We start from the raw sequence: 17,547 nt of genomic DNA on the forward strand, positions 1-17,547 counted from the left end.
GTCAGGAAGGCATTGTCAATCCCACGGTACCAGCCAGGCTTGGTGACTCCTTGGAAGTTATATCCCGTATTGCCAGGGGAGACTTCACCCCTGGATGTCATGTCCTAGGTATTGGGGAGGGTGATGATTTTCCTTGAAGAGTAGAACTTAGAGAGAGACAGGCCACATCTGAGCAACAAAAGAGGTCCACTGGAAGTAATTCATAGGTATAACTATAGGTAGTCTTAACTTCTCTGTTATGTAAATAAGCTTAACAAGAGCAAGGCTCAAAATCAAGGGCTTGGCCTATTTTCTTGGGAGTTCCCAGTGGCTGAGAGTACCTACGTATATTAGTTTGTTAAGCTGCCAGAATGCAATATACCAGAAATGGAATGGCTTTTAAAAAGGAAATTTATTAAGTTGCAAGTTTACAGATCTAAAGCCATGAAAATGTCCAAATTAAGGCATCAACAAGAGGTTATTTCACTCAAGAAAGGCCAATGTTATCCAGAACACTTCTGTCAGCTGGGAAGGCATCTGGCTGGCATCTGCTTGTCCCTTGCTCCTGGGTTCCATTGCATTCAGCCTCTGTTTCCTGTGATTTCTTCCCTAAGCATCTTGGGCCTTCACTTAGACTCTCCAGGACACAATTTTGGGTTCTGTTCTTCTTTTTTATCTCACGGGAAGGCACAAGGCGACATCTGCTGGGCCCTTCATCTCCAAATATCTGAGTCTTATGTTGGCTCTGAAGCAACTGCTCTCCAAGTGTCTGCCTCTGAGGTTTCTTTAAAATGTTTCCCCTTTAAAAGGACTCCAGTAAACTAATTAAGACCCACCTTGAATGGGTGGAGTCACATCTCCATTTAATCAAAAGGTCACACCCACAACTGGGAGTGTCACAACTCCGTGGAGATAGTCTAATCAAAAGGGTTTCCACCCTATCATAGTGAATCAGCATTAAAGGACATGGCTTTTCTAGGGTACACAACACTTTCAAACTAGCACACCAAAGTTTCCCAGATGGGAAAGTTTAATAGTTCCATTTTTTTTTTTTTGGACTCTCAAGGAACTCTACCAATACTTTTTAATTATCAACTCACCATAGTCTGAAATATATCCAGGTATTACATTAAGCTATACAGAATTATAAGGCCTTGTTCCCGTTTTGGACTCCAGGAGAAATTTTCTTTAAATAAAAAAGTACAGATGTGGTCAAAGTACTACTTCTCCCCCCCATTTACTCCCCATCATATGTTTCCCACTGTCTCTCCTTAGAGGTAACCTTTGATACATGTACCTTTTCTTTTTTAACTTTTACTACATATGCATATACATAAAGCAGTGTTAAATATTATTTTAGGTCTTTAAAAATGTACGTAAATAATATTCTGCAGATATACTTTTCTTTTTTGCTTTGCACCATCATTCTTTTTTTTATTGGGGTGACATACGTAACATAATATTTGCAATTTTAACCATTTTTAACTATGTATTAATTAGGCATTAATTACTTTTTTCTTTATTTTATTTTATTTGCCATTAATAACTTTTACGATGTTTTGCTACCAGCACCATTTTCCATTACTAAAATTTTTTCATCAATCAAAACAGACACTCTTCACCTGTTAAACAATTGACTGTAGATGCACTTTTGTGCTTTTTGTTCCCACTTAACACTATGGTTTCAACATTTATCCATTCATTCATTATAATTTTTATAGAGTGTTCCAATGTATTTCTGTACTACAATTTATTTACCATTACAGAACTTTTAGATTATTTCTAATTTTACATTATTTTAAACACAGCCTTGAATTGCATGTTTCCTTGGTCACATATGTGAGAGTTTTTCTAGGGCTTATACCTTGAAGTGGAATTGCTGGAGTTTAAGGTTCATCTTTATATTTACTAAGTAATTATACCACTTTATATTTTCCCCTTCCATGTGTAATAGTTCCCATTTCCCTACAATCTTGGTATTAATAATCTTTTAATTTTTGCTAATCTGAAGGATATAAAGTTATACCTCATCTTAATAGCATTACCTTGATTACTAGTAAAATTGAGTATATTTTCTTGCCCATTGACTATTTCCAGTTCTATAAAATTGCCTGTTCTCATTGTTGCCCACTTGTTTCTGTTGGATTTTTTTGTCTTTCTAATTGATGTGATATATATATATATATATATATATATATATATATATATATATATATATATATATATAGCAATATTTTCTCCTAGATTGAGGTTTCTTTTTTACTTTTGAAAAGTGTGCAGAAGAATTTGATGCACATATTTTTATGTACTGAAATGTACTAATCTTTCTTCTTTTTAGCTCATGATTTTTGTGCTTCTACAAAAAATTCTTCCCTATTTTAATCATAATTTGATTAATTAAAATTTTTTCTTTATCATATTTAGTCCTTTAATTCATCTGGAATTAATGAATAGGGTCTTTTGTAAAAATTATATTTTCTGATTTTTTTTAATTGTACCATAAGTACCCTAGGAGTTTTATATATTGGTTTTTTTTTTTTAGCAAGATAAACTTTATTTATTTTTTTAAGGAAGGAAGAAGGGAAGAGAGATAGAAATAAAGAGAGAAAGAAAGAGGGAGGAAAGGAGAGGGGAGAGATGAGGAATAGAAGAAGGGGGAAGGAGGGAGGGTAATGCGGGCAGGAAGGCACTACATTCTCCATCTGTCCCCAAAATCTTCATTCATATCATACAAGAGCAAAATGTCAGAGGAAGTTGCATTAACTTTCTGTCTTGGATCTGATTACTTCTTGGCCTATTATCCATAGCAACTCATTTGATTTGCCTGAGCCTTGATATTGTCATCTTTACCAGAGTCATAATATTGAGATCGTACAGTATCTATCTATCCTTTTGTTCCTGGCTTATTTCACTGAGGATAATATCCTCAAGGTTCATCCATGTCATCATATTCCTCAGGACCTCACTTCATATTGGCTTTTGTATTCTACAGCCTCACTCTCTTATTAGTCAATAGTTTGTAGATTATTCTGGAATCTAGTTGATAATCAAGTTATTTAAGTATAACAATAGGTATTTATTTTTCTTTTCCAATGCTTATATTGTCTCTATTATTTTCCTATTTTATTGAGCTGGCTAAGACCTTTAGTACAATACTGAATTGAAGCAATGATGGCAGTCGCCTTATCCTGTTTCTGCCTTTAAAGGGGATGTTCCTAGTATTTTACAGTTTATTTCTTCTTCTCCTCCTCCTCCTCCTTTCTTCTTCTTTTTTCCTTTTTCCTGTGAAATGTTGGCAGGTGGATATATATTGTTAAATTGTGATTTTTTTTTCTTCAATCTGTTAAGGTAGTGACCTACTTTAGTAGATTTTCTAATCAAAACTATTCTTGCTTTCTTGGGATAAACTTTATTTGAATGTGATATGCCATTTCATTGATTCTGAGATGCATATTTTTCATATTTTAGCATCTCTGTAATTAGAATATGTTTATAGTCAATGGCATTTTCTATTTGCTCAGGCTGAAATTTAGTCATTAATTCCTTAGTGTTTCAGTCAACAAACATTTAAGAACCATTTGAGAAAGGAATATGAGTCTTGTCTGAAAACTTTATGTTGTCATCTTTGGTAAGCTAAAGAAAACTTTAGCATAACCACTTCCAGAATGTATGTCAGTGGTTTAGAAGAAAATACCAGAGACAATAGTAGAGACTGTTTTATAAAATGTTGTATTACCACCTCTTGTTGGCAAAAATGAATATCAAATTTACTGAATTGAAAAACAATTTAGAAGAGTTGGACTCCGAATGCAAAATTTTAAGAATATCTTACTTTATTCATTTTTCTTATATTTTCCTCGTTATGTATGCACAAGACTGATATATGTTAAAAGTCTGTGCAAATAAATCTAAAGAGCTCCCTCAGTTAAATGTTAAATAACATATGAAAGTGATAAGAAAGCATTATATCATGGTTGAAGTGATAGCATTTTTCTTTTAGTGTATAAAGTAACGATGCATCTTAAAATCAGTGACATTTTAGATTTGGTGAAATGTGATATTAACTTTTTATACATTATTGAACTCAATGCTAATATTTATTTAGTTTCTGTGTGTGTTCATAAGCAGGCATGGCCTATAATTTTACTTGTTCTACTGTCCTTTCTAAATCTGATATCAGTGACTTGGCTTCATAAAATGATTTGGGGGAATTGTTCTTTTTCTTTTCTTTGTGACAGTTTGAGCCAGTAAGATGAATTGTTACCAGTTTCTTGACAGCTTGGTCTGGGCCTAGTAGTTTTTAAAATGGAGGGATAGATTTTTGACTACTGATTCAAATTTCTTCAATGTTTTAGTTCTCTGGTTTTCAGTTTCTTTTTAAGTCAGTTTTGGTAATCTATAATTTTATAGATGCCTTCTATAAAATGCTTTTTCCTTTAAGCTTTTTTGTTTTATATTATTCTTTTTTGGTGTGGGTAGAGGATAATATTTTTCTGGAATATCTTTTCCCATCCTTTTACTTTCTTTCTTTTTAGGATTTAAGTGTGTCTTTATAAACAGCCTATAGCTAGATTTTTTTAAATGTTATTTTTTATTGTGAAATATAACATATATACAAAAAAATCAATAGATTTCCATATACATTTTAACAAGTAGTTATAGAACAGATTTTAAAATTTGATGTGAGTTACAGTTCCACGATATTTCTTCTAGTTGCTCCAAGACACTGCAGATCAACAGAAATATCAATATAATGTTTTAGCAGTCATGCTCATTTGTTAAATCCTACCTTCTCTGTTATACTCCTCCTTCTATTTAACATATATACATAAAAGGAATAAATTTCAAAGTACATCACAACAACGGCTTGTAGAAACGGTTTCAGTTTGGTATGGGTTACAATTCCATATATAGCTAGATTTTATTACTTAAAAAAATTCCTGACACTATCTGTCACTTGGTAAGTGTAGTTATTTTTTTCTTTAAACTTTTAATTTTTAAATAATTTCAAACTTACAGGACAGTTGCAAGAATAATACAAACTCCAAAATAACACTCTCCTCAGATACCCAGATCCACCAATTTTGATGTTTGTCACATTTGCCATATAATTCTATCTATCCATCTATCAGTCTAATATCTGTCTATCTATCTGTCTATTTTCTGAACACTTGAAAGTAGGTTGTATATATCATACTCCTTGAACACATAATACTACCATGTGTATTTCCTAAGAACAGGATATTCACTTATATAACCACCTTAAGTTCAGTTATCAAGTTGACATTTAACATTGATATAAAGCTTACATTCTACTTTCTAATTTTTTTGTATGTCCCAATAATGTCATACATTTTTTTGTCATACATTTTTTTTTGAGCCTTACTCCTTTAATCTCAGATCCCATCCAAGATCGTATATTACATTTAAGTGTCACTGTGTCTTTAGTCGCTATTTCTTTTTTTTCTACTCTTTTTAATTGTGGAAATAGTTATACAGCATAAACCTTCCCATTTGGTCCTTCCTTAGCATATCATTCAGTGGGATTAATCATATTGACAATATTATGGTACCCTCACCACCGTCCATTACTAGAACCTTCCCTTAACCTCAAACAAACTCTTATACTCATTACCCATGAACTCTCCATTGCCCTTGCCCTTGACCCCTGGTTACCTGTACTCTACTTTCTGTCTCTAAAGAGTTTACATATTTTCTATTTTCTTATGGCTATTATGGAGCTTAAATTTAACATACCTTTCTGTCCCCCCACTTTTGTATAGTTCTTGTCAAAAATTACATATTTCTACATTATGGGGTCCAAATAATTGATTTATCCTTCCATTTTATGCATTTGCCTTTTAAATCCTGTAGGTAGTAAAAAGTCAAATTATAAACTACAAGTACAATGGGGCTGTTGTTTATATTCACCCAAAGATCTTTATTTCTTCATGCAGCTTTGATCAATTGTCTAGTGTTCCTTCCTTTCAACTGTTAGCATTTCTTGATAAGGCTGTCTAATGGCTTTTGTTTACCTGGGAATGTCTTAATCTTGCCCTCATAAATATTTTTGAAAGACTGTTTTGCCAGATACAGAATTCTGGGTTGGCAAATTTTTTGCTTTCAGCACTTTAAATACATCATCCCATTGCCTTCCTGCCTCTGAGGTTTCTTTATTTTTCTTTTTTAAAGTTTTATTTTGTATATTTATATAATCCAGGTTAAGTAAATAGCTTTGCCTTCACCACTATAATCTATATGAAGACATTTCCTTATCTTCCACAAAGAACCCATGCCCCTCCCCCATTTCCCCCATTTGTTGACATTTAGTTTTGGCATAATGCCTGTGTTACATTCAGTGGAAGCATATTACAATATTACTGCTGACTATAGTATTTTTCCCTGTATACCATCCCATTTTCAACACCTTGCAATGTGGACATTCATTTATTCTCCCTTATGCAAAAACATTCTTATATTTGTATATTTAATCACCATTATTATCCACTCTAGGCATCACTAAGTTATACCATCTCAGTCTTTATCCCCTATCTTTCCTTCTGATGTCATACGTGCCCCCAGTCCTTCTCCCTCAACCATACTCACATTCAGCTTCATTCAGTGTACTTAGTTTATTGTACTACCATCAGATAGTATTTCTGAATTTTTAAAATTGGTCCTGTTGTATATTCTGTATTCCTGCAGCACTAAATGCCCAATCTCCACCCTCTTTCTATTTCATGATAGATAGAACCTGTGTTCTTAACTTTATCTCTCAAAGTTCCCTCATTTATGATAGTTCATAACAGTGAGAGCATACAGCATTCGTCCTTTTGTTTCTGGCTAATTTCACTCAGCATTATGTCCCCAAGGTCCATCCACGTTGCTACATGCCTCATGACTTTATTCTGTCTTACAGCCAAGTAATATTCCATTGTATGTATATACTACAGCTTGTTTAGCCACTCGTCTGTTTATGGACATTTCGGCTGTTACCATCTCTTGGCAATTGTAAATAATGTTGCAGTAAACATTGGTGTGCAAATGTCCGTTTGTATCTTTGCCTTCAGTGCCTCTGAATATACACCTAGTAATGGGATTGCTGGATCATATGGTAGTTCTAAACTTAACTTCCTGAGGAACCGCCATACTGCCTTAGAGAGTAGTTGCACCATTTTACATTCCCACCAACAGTGGATAAGTGTGCTTCTTTCCCACATCCTCTCCAGTACTTGTCATTTTCTGGTTTTTTAATAATGGCCCTTCTAGTGGGTGTGAGGTGATACCTCATTGTGATTTTGATTTGCATTTCCTTAATAGCCAGTGAAGTTGAGCATCTTTTCATGTCCTCTGAGGTTTCTGATACGATTGACACTTAATTATTATTATTTTTTTGTATGCTGTAAGGTGAGGGTCACATTTCATTCTTTTTCCATGTGAGTATCCTGTTATTGCAGCACCATTTGTTGAATTTTTGTTCGTTTTTGGGAAGTTGATGGGCCAACAATTTTATTGAGGCTTCTGAATGCATGACATGTTGCTTCCCTCTTCTAGCTGTCAGAATTCTCCCTTTATTTTTGACATTTGACAGTTTAATTATAATGTGGTGTGGGTTTATTTGGGCATATCCTGTTTGGAGTTCATTGAGTATCTTGGATGCTTATATTCATGTCTTTGTTAAATTTAGGATATTTTCCGTCATTATTTCTTTGAATATTCTCACTGCCTCTTTCATTCTTCTCCTTCTGGGACTCCTATGATACCATTTATTGGTATGCTTGATGGTGTCCCACAGGCTCCTCAGGCTCTATTCAGTTTTCTTCATTCTTTCTTTCTGCTGCTCAGACTGAATGATTGTAATGTCTTATCTTCAAGTTCACGGATTCTTTCTTCTACCAGCCCTTCTAGGGATTTTTTTTTTTTTTTTTTTTTGCATAGGCAGGCTGCCAGGAATCGAATCCGGGTCTCCAGCATGGCAGGCGATAACTCTATCTGCCGAGCCACCATGGCCCACCCTCTTCTAGGGAATTTTTTATTTCTGTTACTGTGGTCTTCAAGTTCTATTTGGTTCCTTTTCACAATTTCTATCTCTTTATTGATTTTTCTTTGTGTTTCTCTGTCATTTTCCTAATGTCCTTTAGTTCTTTGCCCATATTTTCCTTTAGCTCTTTGAGCATATTTAGGACTATTTTTAAAAACTCTTTGTCTTGTATATCCCCACTCTGGTCCTCCTCGTTGCTGTTTTCTAATGCTGTAATCTTCTCCTTTGCCTGGGCCACCATATCCTGTTTCTTTATGATCTTTTGTTGAAACCTGGATATTTTTAAAACATTTTTTATTGTTAAATATAACATATATACAAAGAAAAGAAAGAAAAAGCAATGATTTTTAAAGTACACTTCAACAAGTAGTTACAGAACAGATTTCAGAGTTTGTTATGGGTTATCAGTCCACTATTTCAGACTTTTCCTTCTAGCTGCTCCAAAACTCTGGAGGCTAGAAGAAGTGTTTTTTCTCTTTTCTGAGAAAAATGACATATATTTAAAGCAATAAATTTCAAAGCACATTGCAACAGTTAGTTGTAGAACAGATTTCGGAGTTTGGTATGGGTTACAGTTCCACAGTTTTAGGTTTTTACTTCTAGCTGCTCTAAGATACTGGAGACCAAAAGAAATATCAATATAATGATTCAGCAATCAGACTCAATTGTTAAGCCCTACCATCTCTGTATAACTCCATCATCACCTTTGATCTTTCTCTCACTCTTTAGGGGTGTTTGGGTATGCTCAATTTAACTTTTTCATGTTGGAAGGGACTGTTGATAATGTGGAATAGAGAAATAGAACTAGTTGATGTTCTGCAGAGGCTGGCCTCTCTGCATTTCATGACTTATCTGGTCCAGGGCATTTTGATATTTGATGTATTATCACTGGAATTTAGAACTGAGACATCTGTACTTTAAGCTTGTATCCGGCTAGTGTTATGACTGAGCTTTCCTTGAATGCCAAAAGGTAATAAAAAAAAAAAAAAAAAAAAAGGAAAGACAAATAGAGAACACCTGCCCTAGTTTTGCAAATTGGCCTGTGTGAGGGCTCTCCTTCAGAGCTCAGCCATACATTGGGTTTGGAGAATAGCTTTAGGCAAATGCTGTAGGCTATACCCTTCCCCGGTCTTTTTGCTATTATACCTGTGTCTTGTCCTGCACATGCATGCATGTCCCTAGGAATTCTACCATTTACACGGATATGAATGTCTCCTCATTCCAAGGAAACATTTTCTCATGGGCTTAGACACTGCACTACATGTCCTGCAGCTAGCAATCCCTTCCCCCAGGCAGCCACAACTTGATTGCTCTCCCACAGTATTCTGTGGTAAGGCACTGTGAGCAAGTACTGGGAAGGTGAGCTTGTGATGACTGTTCTGATTCAGTCATTCAGGCTGCCACCAGGCAATTTTGGCCAGACATATATACTCACAGAATGTGCAGAACCAGCACATGGGAGCTGTACTGGAAATGTGGGCCAGCTCTGCATCAAGTAGGTGAGGGAGTGGGGGAAGGGCTATGAGATCCTACCATTTTATGTTGCCTTTTCCATGATGCAGCATGTGCACTTTTACTGCAATCCTTTAACTGTTTTCTGGAGCTTTGAGAAAGATGTTTCTGCCAGTTCTTGCTGGTTGTTCAAAGGTTCTGTGGGAGGATGGACTGCTGGAGTATCTTTGAGTCTATTTCATTTTTGTGATTACTGATATGTTGCATTTATTTCTACCATATTATTTTGGTACTTTCTGTTTATACTTTTAATTTTAATTAATTAATTAATTAATTAATTAAGTTTGCACGTGCAGGCTCTGGGAATGGAACCCAGGTCTCTGGCGTTCAGGCGAGAATTCTAACCGTGAGCTACCCTTGCACTGCCTTGTTTACACTTCTTTTTAATGCTTTTTCTCCTTTTACTGCCTTCTATTGGATTGATCCAATTTTGTTTATTCCTTCTCTTTTCCTTCCTGTAGTTTGAAAATGATATATCCTATTTTTATTACTTTAGGGTTACTCTTAAATTTTTCACTTGCATATTTAACATAATTAATCAACTCTTTGTTCCTCCTTAACAATATAGTTTTTAGACCATTTTAAATATAGTGATTCCCCTTGTTTCACATGCATTCTTATTCAATATTTTAGAATCATCTAAAATATATGACATATTTAAATCCCCCTAAATATGTCATAATAACAATTATAGTTTTATATAGTCATTTTCTGTTTAGATTTTCCATAAGTTTACTTATTTCATTGATAGCCATTCTTTTTTGCAATTCTTGCTTTCCGTACGGGTTCAGTTTCTGTTTTCTTGATGTATATCTTAGTCCTTCCAGTGGTAGTAATACTCTTAGTTTTGCTTGTCTAAGAAAGTCTTTATTTACCCCTCACCATTGAGTGGTGATTTAGCTAGATAGTTTCTAGTTATCTGTTAGTTTCTCTCAGCACTTTGAAATTATCCCATTGTCTTCTGCTATTGCTATTAAGCACCTGCTTTGTGATTTTAACAAATATTGACAAATTACCCTCTGTAGGAGTTATACCAAGTTGCACTCCCATCAGCAATTTATAGAGCATGGGGTCCATTTTTATTTTATTTTATTTTTTTAAACTCAGTATAAATTCATCATCTGAGCATGGTGCAAAACTAGGGCTTCAGTTATTTTAGGATCCTTGAACAGAGCAAGTTTCTTTGCTACTTTACTTGGAAAATGGTAGAGTTTGTCTAGCCTTCTCATTATGGAGAAGGTGGCCTTTCCAAGGCTACTGTTTCATTTAGAGACCTCAGTTTCAAGTCCTTTCTTCAAGTAGAGCCCCATGCCTATGTTGGCATTAAAAATTGATACCCTGTGTGCTGGTTTGAGATGATGTATGTACCCTAGAAAAGCCATATTTTAATCCTAATTCTATTTTGTAAAGGCAGCTGTTTCTTCTAATCCCTATTCAGTACTGTGTATTTGAAACTGTAATTAGATCATCTCCCTGGAGATGAGATTTAATCAAGAGTGGTTGTTAAGCTGGATTAGGTAGAGGCGTGTCTCCACTCATTTGGGTGGGTCTTGATGAGTTTACTGGAATCCTATAAAAGAGGAAACATTTTAGAGAAAGGGAGATTCTGAGAGAGCAGAACGACATAGCTGCAAGAAGCAGAGCATTCATCAGCCAGTGACCTTTGGAAATGTAGAAGGAAAACGCCTCCCAGGGAGCTTCGTGAAGAAAAGCCAGAAGAGAAAGCTAGCAGATGATGCCATGTTCACCACGTGCCTTTCCAGGTGAGAGAGAAACCCTGACCCTGTTTGCCATGTACCTTCTCACTTGAGAGGGAAACTCTGAACTTCATCAGCCTTCTTGAACCAAGGTATCTTTTCCTGGATGTCTTTGATTGGACATTTCTATAGACTTGTTTTAATTGGGACATTTTCTTGGCCTTAGAACTGTGAACTAGCAACTTATTAAATTCCCCCTTTTAAAAGCCATTCCGTTTCTGGTATACTGCCTTCCTAGGCAGCTAGGAAACTAGAACACCCAGACTAGAGCATATATCTAGTCCCTTATCTTTCCTTGCTTCTACAGTTAAGCTTAAGAGTTTATCACTCTGCATTGGTTTCCTCTTGAGGAAAACTTCCCTTTCTCTGTTTTAAACTCAGCTATATAATTTCTTAAATTGCTGTTATTTTATTTAGGATTTTTATGTATTTGTTAATTGAGGGTGGAGTAAGGGGTGGTCCACATTAGCTAAGTCTGCCATGTGCTAGAACTGCCAGAACTTTCTATTTATTATTATTATTATTAATTTTATTATTATTATTTATTAAACAAAAATTTGTTTAATTTTCCTGTCTTTTAGAAAGTAGCCAACGCATAAAACATTCTTTACAGTTCCTTCAAAGATAAAAATACTTTATTCTAAGATTGTTTCATAAATCTCTTAGTTGAAGTTAAAGCATCATAAGCTAAGATCATTATCCTCCTGTTTGCCAGTTTCCTAACAGTTTGTTTCTTACTTATCTTTTTTTTTTGACAGTCCCTTTTGTAACAATAACTATTTCTTTGAGATCACATTATTGGTGCTATCACTATTGCTTTACATTTTGATCTTGTCTGATAGTCTACTACCTGTCCAGTTCTTTCACAATACCATCAGTTACCTAGGGTTTTGGCTTCTGACATAATTCAGTTTAATATCTGCAAGTTTTAAGACCTTCTGTTCACTCTTTGTTTTCAGCTGCCTATATAACTGTCAAGGATATCTAGGGGAACAAAAATATACTCATTAAGGATATCCTCAGTGACTCTGTAAATAGTCTTGCTTTCCTTATCCTTCTCTAGGATTGGGGTCTATAAATTCATCAGTGAGGAAATCAAGTGCATCACAAATTAGGTTTAATCTTCAGTCATATTTTTCCTAGTTAGATATTTAAGCTATATAGAAAAGGGACAAAGATGGAAAACTGACCTATCAGTGTTTTGCTTGGCTTTCGTGAAAAAACATGCTGCTAAGCTATTTATAAAGACTACCTTACAACATAGAGTTGATTGTGGATTTGTAACTATCCTGCTCTTTAGTTATTCCATAAATGTGTGTGCTACTTTAAAGAGAAGACTTGGGGACCCAAGTTGGAGTCTTTCCTGAGGGGCATTCTGTTTGGAGACTGAGGGAAGGGAAGTACCAGAGCACTGGTATTTCCCTAGAGCCTACAGATGGTAAGAATGGGCCTGGCTTACCATCTTTTTCATATGCAGAAGAGTCCTTGACAGTACAGAACTGAGCTGATGACAGTCACAATGAACAATGACTACAGTCTCCTTCCTTCTGAGACTTTCTCAGTATTTCTCAATTGCTTAGTCTAAGAATCAGCTGGCACCAACCTATGTCTGCTTGATGCCTGGTCATGCTGGAGCCAAGTGTCTTGTTGGACAAATAGCCTGTGTGCCTGGATCTGGCTCCTGTCCATACTTTGGAGATAAATCTACATGTGGAGGTTAAGAAACGGTTTAGGTCCACATGCTTGTCTAGCAAGTGCTTCACAGAACTTCAAGATGCATAAGGTAATGCTTTGAAAGCAGTGAGCTTAAAAGAATATTTCCTACTGCTTTTTTCTGGACCTATATTCAACTACCAGTTTGTCACACGGTGCTTCTTGGACCCTGGACACAATGTTGGGCCTTGACTAGAATCTGGAGGATTATTCCCACTACCCTAACTGATAAGAATGGCTCACTGTGTCTTTTATACAAACAATATGGTTTATGCTGAACACCTGCTTTCCTTTTGGGAGTCTGGAATTTAGGGTACTGCCAAGTAGATGGGGCCTGTATGACCAGCCCCTAAAAAAAACATGAGCATTGAGCTCCCCTGGCTGGCAACATTTCACAGGTATTGTCAAAACTTGCTGCTAGGGGACTTAAGAGTGTCCTATGTGACTCCACTGGGAGAGGACCCTTGGAAACGTGTGCTGGTTTCCTCTCAATTTTGTCCTATGCACCTTTTCCCTTTGCTGATTTTGCTTTGTACCCTTTCACTATAATATATGATAGCAAAGAGTATGGCTATGTGCTGAGTCCTGTGAGTCTTCCTAGTGAAACAGCGAACCTGTGAGTGGTCTTAGTGTCTGCCAACAGAGTAAGTATTCCTTACATTAAGAAAAGAAAATTACAGAATGTTGTATCTTGAATATAAAGTGGATTATACAAAAATCCTCAAGAAAATATTAGCAAACTGAATCTAGCATCATTTAAAAAAGATTATACACTATGACCAAATGGGATATATCCCAGGAATACAAAATTTAACATCCCAAAATTAATTTTTGTAATGTACCGTATTAATAGAATCAAAGGCAAAAAAAAAACAAAAAACAAAAAACCCACACGCACACACTCATATCAGTAGACATGGAAATATTTATGAAATCCAACATCCATTCATGATAAAAACTCTTAAACTTGGAGTAAAAGGAAATTTCCTTAACCTGATAAGAACATCTGCAAAAAGCTCATAGCAAATAGCATATGTAATGGTGAAATCTTGAATACTTTCCACCCAGGATTGGGAACTAGGCAAGGATGTCCACTTTCACCTTTTGATTTGACATAGTGCGAGAGGTTTTAGCTAGTACAATGAGGCAAGAAAAAGAAATAAAAGGCATCCAGATTGGAGAGGAAGAAGTAAAACTGTCTTTATTCACAGATGATGTAACTGTCTATGTAGAAAATTCTAAGAAATTTATAAATGTAAGTAAACCTGAGAAAAGAGTACATTGTCAAGTTTGCATGAGAATGAGTTTAAGGGATTTTCTTCTGGGAGCCCTGAAAGAGCCCAGCAACTTGGGACTTGGAGGCAGAGGGGATGTGAAACAGAAATTTAAAACAAGCCTGTTGCCTGGTATGTGGTTTATTTAACTACTGGAGTGGCATAGTAAAGGGGAAAACAATTTGCTCTCTTGTGCATCACTAAGACAAAAGCAGAAAGGTAGAGATTGTCAGCTGTTTTAAACTGCGAGTGAACTTTCAATAAGGCTCTCACCAAGGAGGTGGGAGGAGTATGACTTTTGGAACCAGAAAGATTCAAGTTTGAATTATTCTTTATTCCTTTACTTATCTGTGGGATTTTGGGCAACCTCTCAACCTCTTTTCCAAAAGCGGATGATGATAATAAATACTGTATCAGTTAAGACATGCATATGACTGCCAGCAACTGAGATCAGGAGTAATATTAACATGAGCAGTAGAGAAGTTTATTTATCGCTCATGTTCAGAGGCAGGGAGAGCAGGCCTACTGGTTCCTCATTCTCACAGGGACACAGGCACCTTCTTTTTTTTTTTTGTCCACTATGCTGAGCACATGATTTCCATCCTCAAAGTTGTCTCTGTGATCCATGATAGCTATTGGAACTTCAGCCATCATAACTGAGTTCCAAGTAGGAAATAGAAGAAAGGGAGAATGGACCCAGAGGGCCCACCTCAGCAGTCTCTCTTTCCTTTAAGGAGTTTTTCCAGAAGTCACACTCCATGACTTTCTCTTACATTTCATTAGCCAGAACTTAGCCACTTGGCTACCCCTAAATTGCAATAGACGCTTTGAAATGTAGTCTTTAGTTAGGTACATTGCTACTCTAAATACAATCAGGGTTCAAATACTGTGGAGGTAGGGAGGCATTCTCTAGACACTGGAAACACACTCCACCACACCAACCCTGCTGAACATAAGTGAAACCTGCTAAGCACAGAGCAGGGGCTTGTCATTGTTGTTTTCACCACTGGTTCCTGTACTTTAGCCAAGAGTAGGATGAATGCTCCTTATGGGGCTATATGGCGTGTAGGTGACAGGAACACTGACCGAGGAATCCTTCTGAAGGCAGTGTTTTTCCCAATGATAAATTCTCAGCTCAGTGCCTGCTATTCATAGATGATCCATAGTGCTTTTTGGATAAATGAAAGAGCATGGGATTTGGAATCAGGCAAAACTTGCATTTGAATTTTGTCTTTGCACTTCCTAATAATGGTACTTAACCTCTTCAGTCTCATTGTCCTCTTCTATAAATTTGTGATGATGATAGTACTTACTTACTTCACAGAATCATTAAAAGGACCAAGTATGAAAGCACTTTATAAACTTCCCAAGCATCAAATGAACAGCTCAATGATTACTTTTATGTGAAGAAAAATAGTATGGAAGGCAAAATTTGATTCCTGAGCCTCCCTCCACTTTGCTTAGCCTGGTTCTCTTCAGGCTATCTTTGTTCAGGTTCTTGTCCTAAGCATCCTGCAGAGCTACACATCTGGAATCTGAAGCCAGGCTGCCTGGTTTTAATCCTAGCTCTGCCACTGAACTGGTTGGCCCTTTGAGTAAGTTAGTTAACTGTTCTGTGCCTCAGCTTCCTCATCTGTAAAGTGTGGAGCGTAACAGTACCCACCACAAGGGTTACTGGGAAGAGGAATAGACTATTAATACAAAGTGTTAAGAACAATGCCTGGTACATAGTGTTAGCTGCCATTGCTGTTATTTGGCATCTCCTTTCCTCTGACTACTATGTCTATATTTTATGTTCTTTATCCCACCCCAACCTGAAATTCACATTCTCTTGTCTCTCATGAATAATGAGATTCTTCTTCCTCAATCCTTGTAGTCATCCAGTCAGCCCTCTCTCAATATCCCACTTTCTTTGGGAATGCCTCAGAGGATGACAAATAGTTTGCCACCTCCATGTCTTCACTGAATTGTAAGCAGCAACAGATCATGAGCTTGGGAATGGGAGTGCTGCTGTGGGAGGAGATGGAAGGAAGGAGATTGATGGAAGGAAGATAGAAGTTCAGTGGCAGAGCTAGGATTAAAACCAGGCAGGCTGGCTTCAGATTCCAGATGTGTAGCTCTGCAGGACGCTTAGGACAAATTCAGGAAGAGTCTCCAATAACCCCAGCCCCCATCTGTCACAGTGGCCTAAGAGGACTTACATTATCTGGCCCCCACTTGCCTCTCCAGCCTTTTACTCTCCCCATCCTGTGCTCACTTCTCTCCAGCTACACTGTCCTTCTTACTGTTCTTCTGGCCAAGATAATTTCTTTCTTGAGAATGAAGTGAGTGAAGTACCTTTTCTCTCAGCCTAGAATACCCCTTCCCCAGTCCCTTGCATAACTTACTCCCTTACTTAATTTAGTCACACCTTTTTTTTTTTAAAGGTAGCCCTACCTCCTGCCATTTTCTTTATCTTCTGCTTTAATTTCTTCCGTCCTGAGATTAAATGGTTAATTTTCACAACTATCATAAGGGAAGCAGAGTCTACTTTATTTAAAGGAAGAATTTTCTAGCTGAGTTGGCCATAGGTAAAACTGGCTGCTGTGTAACTCTGGGAGGCCCCTGGCCTTGAAGACCAAGCCACATCTTGCATTTTGCTAGACATTTAAGTTCTGGTAGTTGAATTGTGAGGACTTTGAGATCCTTTTCAAGCCTACAAGTTTAAGGTTCTCTAAACCTTGTATTTCCCATGAGGATACTAAAGCTCAGAGACATTAAAAGACTTGATCAAGGTGGAGATATGGGGAGAGGGGCAATTCAGATAAGTGAGGCATAAAATAGCCTGAAGAAAGATCTGCAAAGGCTCTTTAGGTCTATCTCATTTGTAAAAACAGCTTGCCCTTCCATGGCTCCTTCTTTTCCCACATACTAGTTCAGGACAGAGAATCCAGGGTGTAAGGCTTTTCATCCTCGGGGTTGGCCAGGATTGACCTCAAGTGCTGCACACCAGACCAGCCATCCCAGACACAGGGCTGAAGGGCAGTCCTCCCTTCCCCTGTGTCAGGCATCATCTCCTGGCCCAGAGCCTGCCTTGGGCCAGCCCCTCTCCATCCCTCCCCAGCCTTTACATTTTGCTGCAGGCTATTAAGAGCCCCCATCTGTACCACCTCTCATTAATTAAAAATGCTATAAACCATCTGTTTAAAAGGAAGCCGCAGATGAGGGCTGCTTAGAGGCAGCATTATTTATCATACCTCTCAATATTAATTGAAAACTTAATTTTAGACTA

Source organism: Tamandua tetradactyla, chromosome 6 (genome assembly GCF_023851605.1).
Source record: "Tamandua tetradactyla isolate mTamTet1 chromosome 6, mTamTet1.pri, whole genome shotgun sequence".
In the NCBI taxonomy this organism is placed as follows: domain Eukaryota; kingdom Metazoa; phylum Chordata; class Mammalia; order Pilosa; family Myrmecophagidae; genus Tamandua; species Tamandua tetradactyla.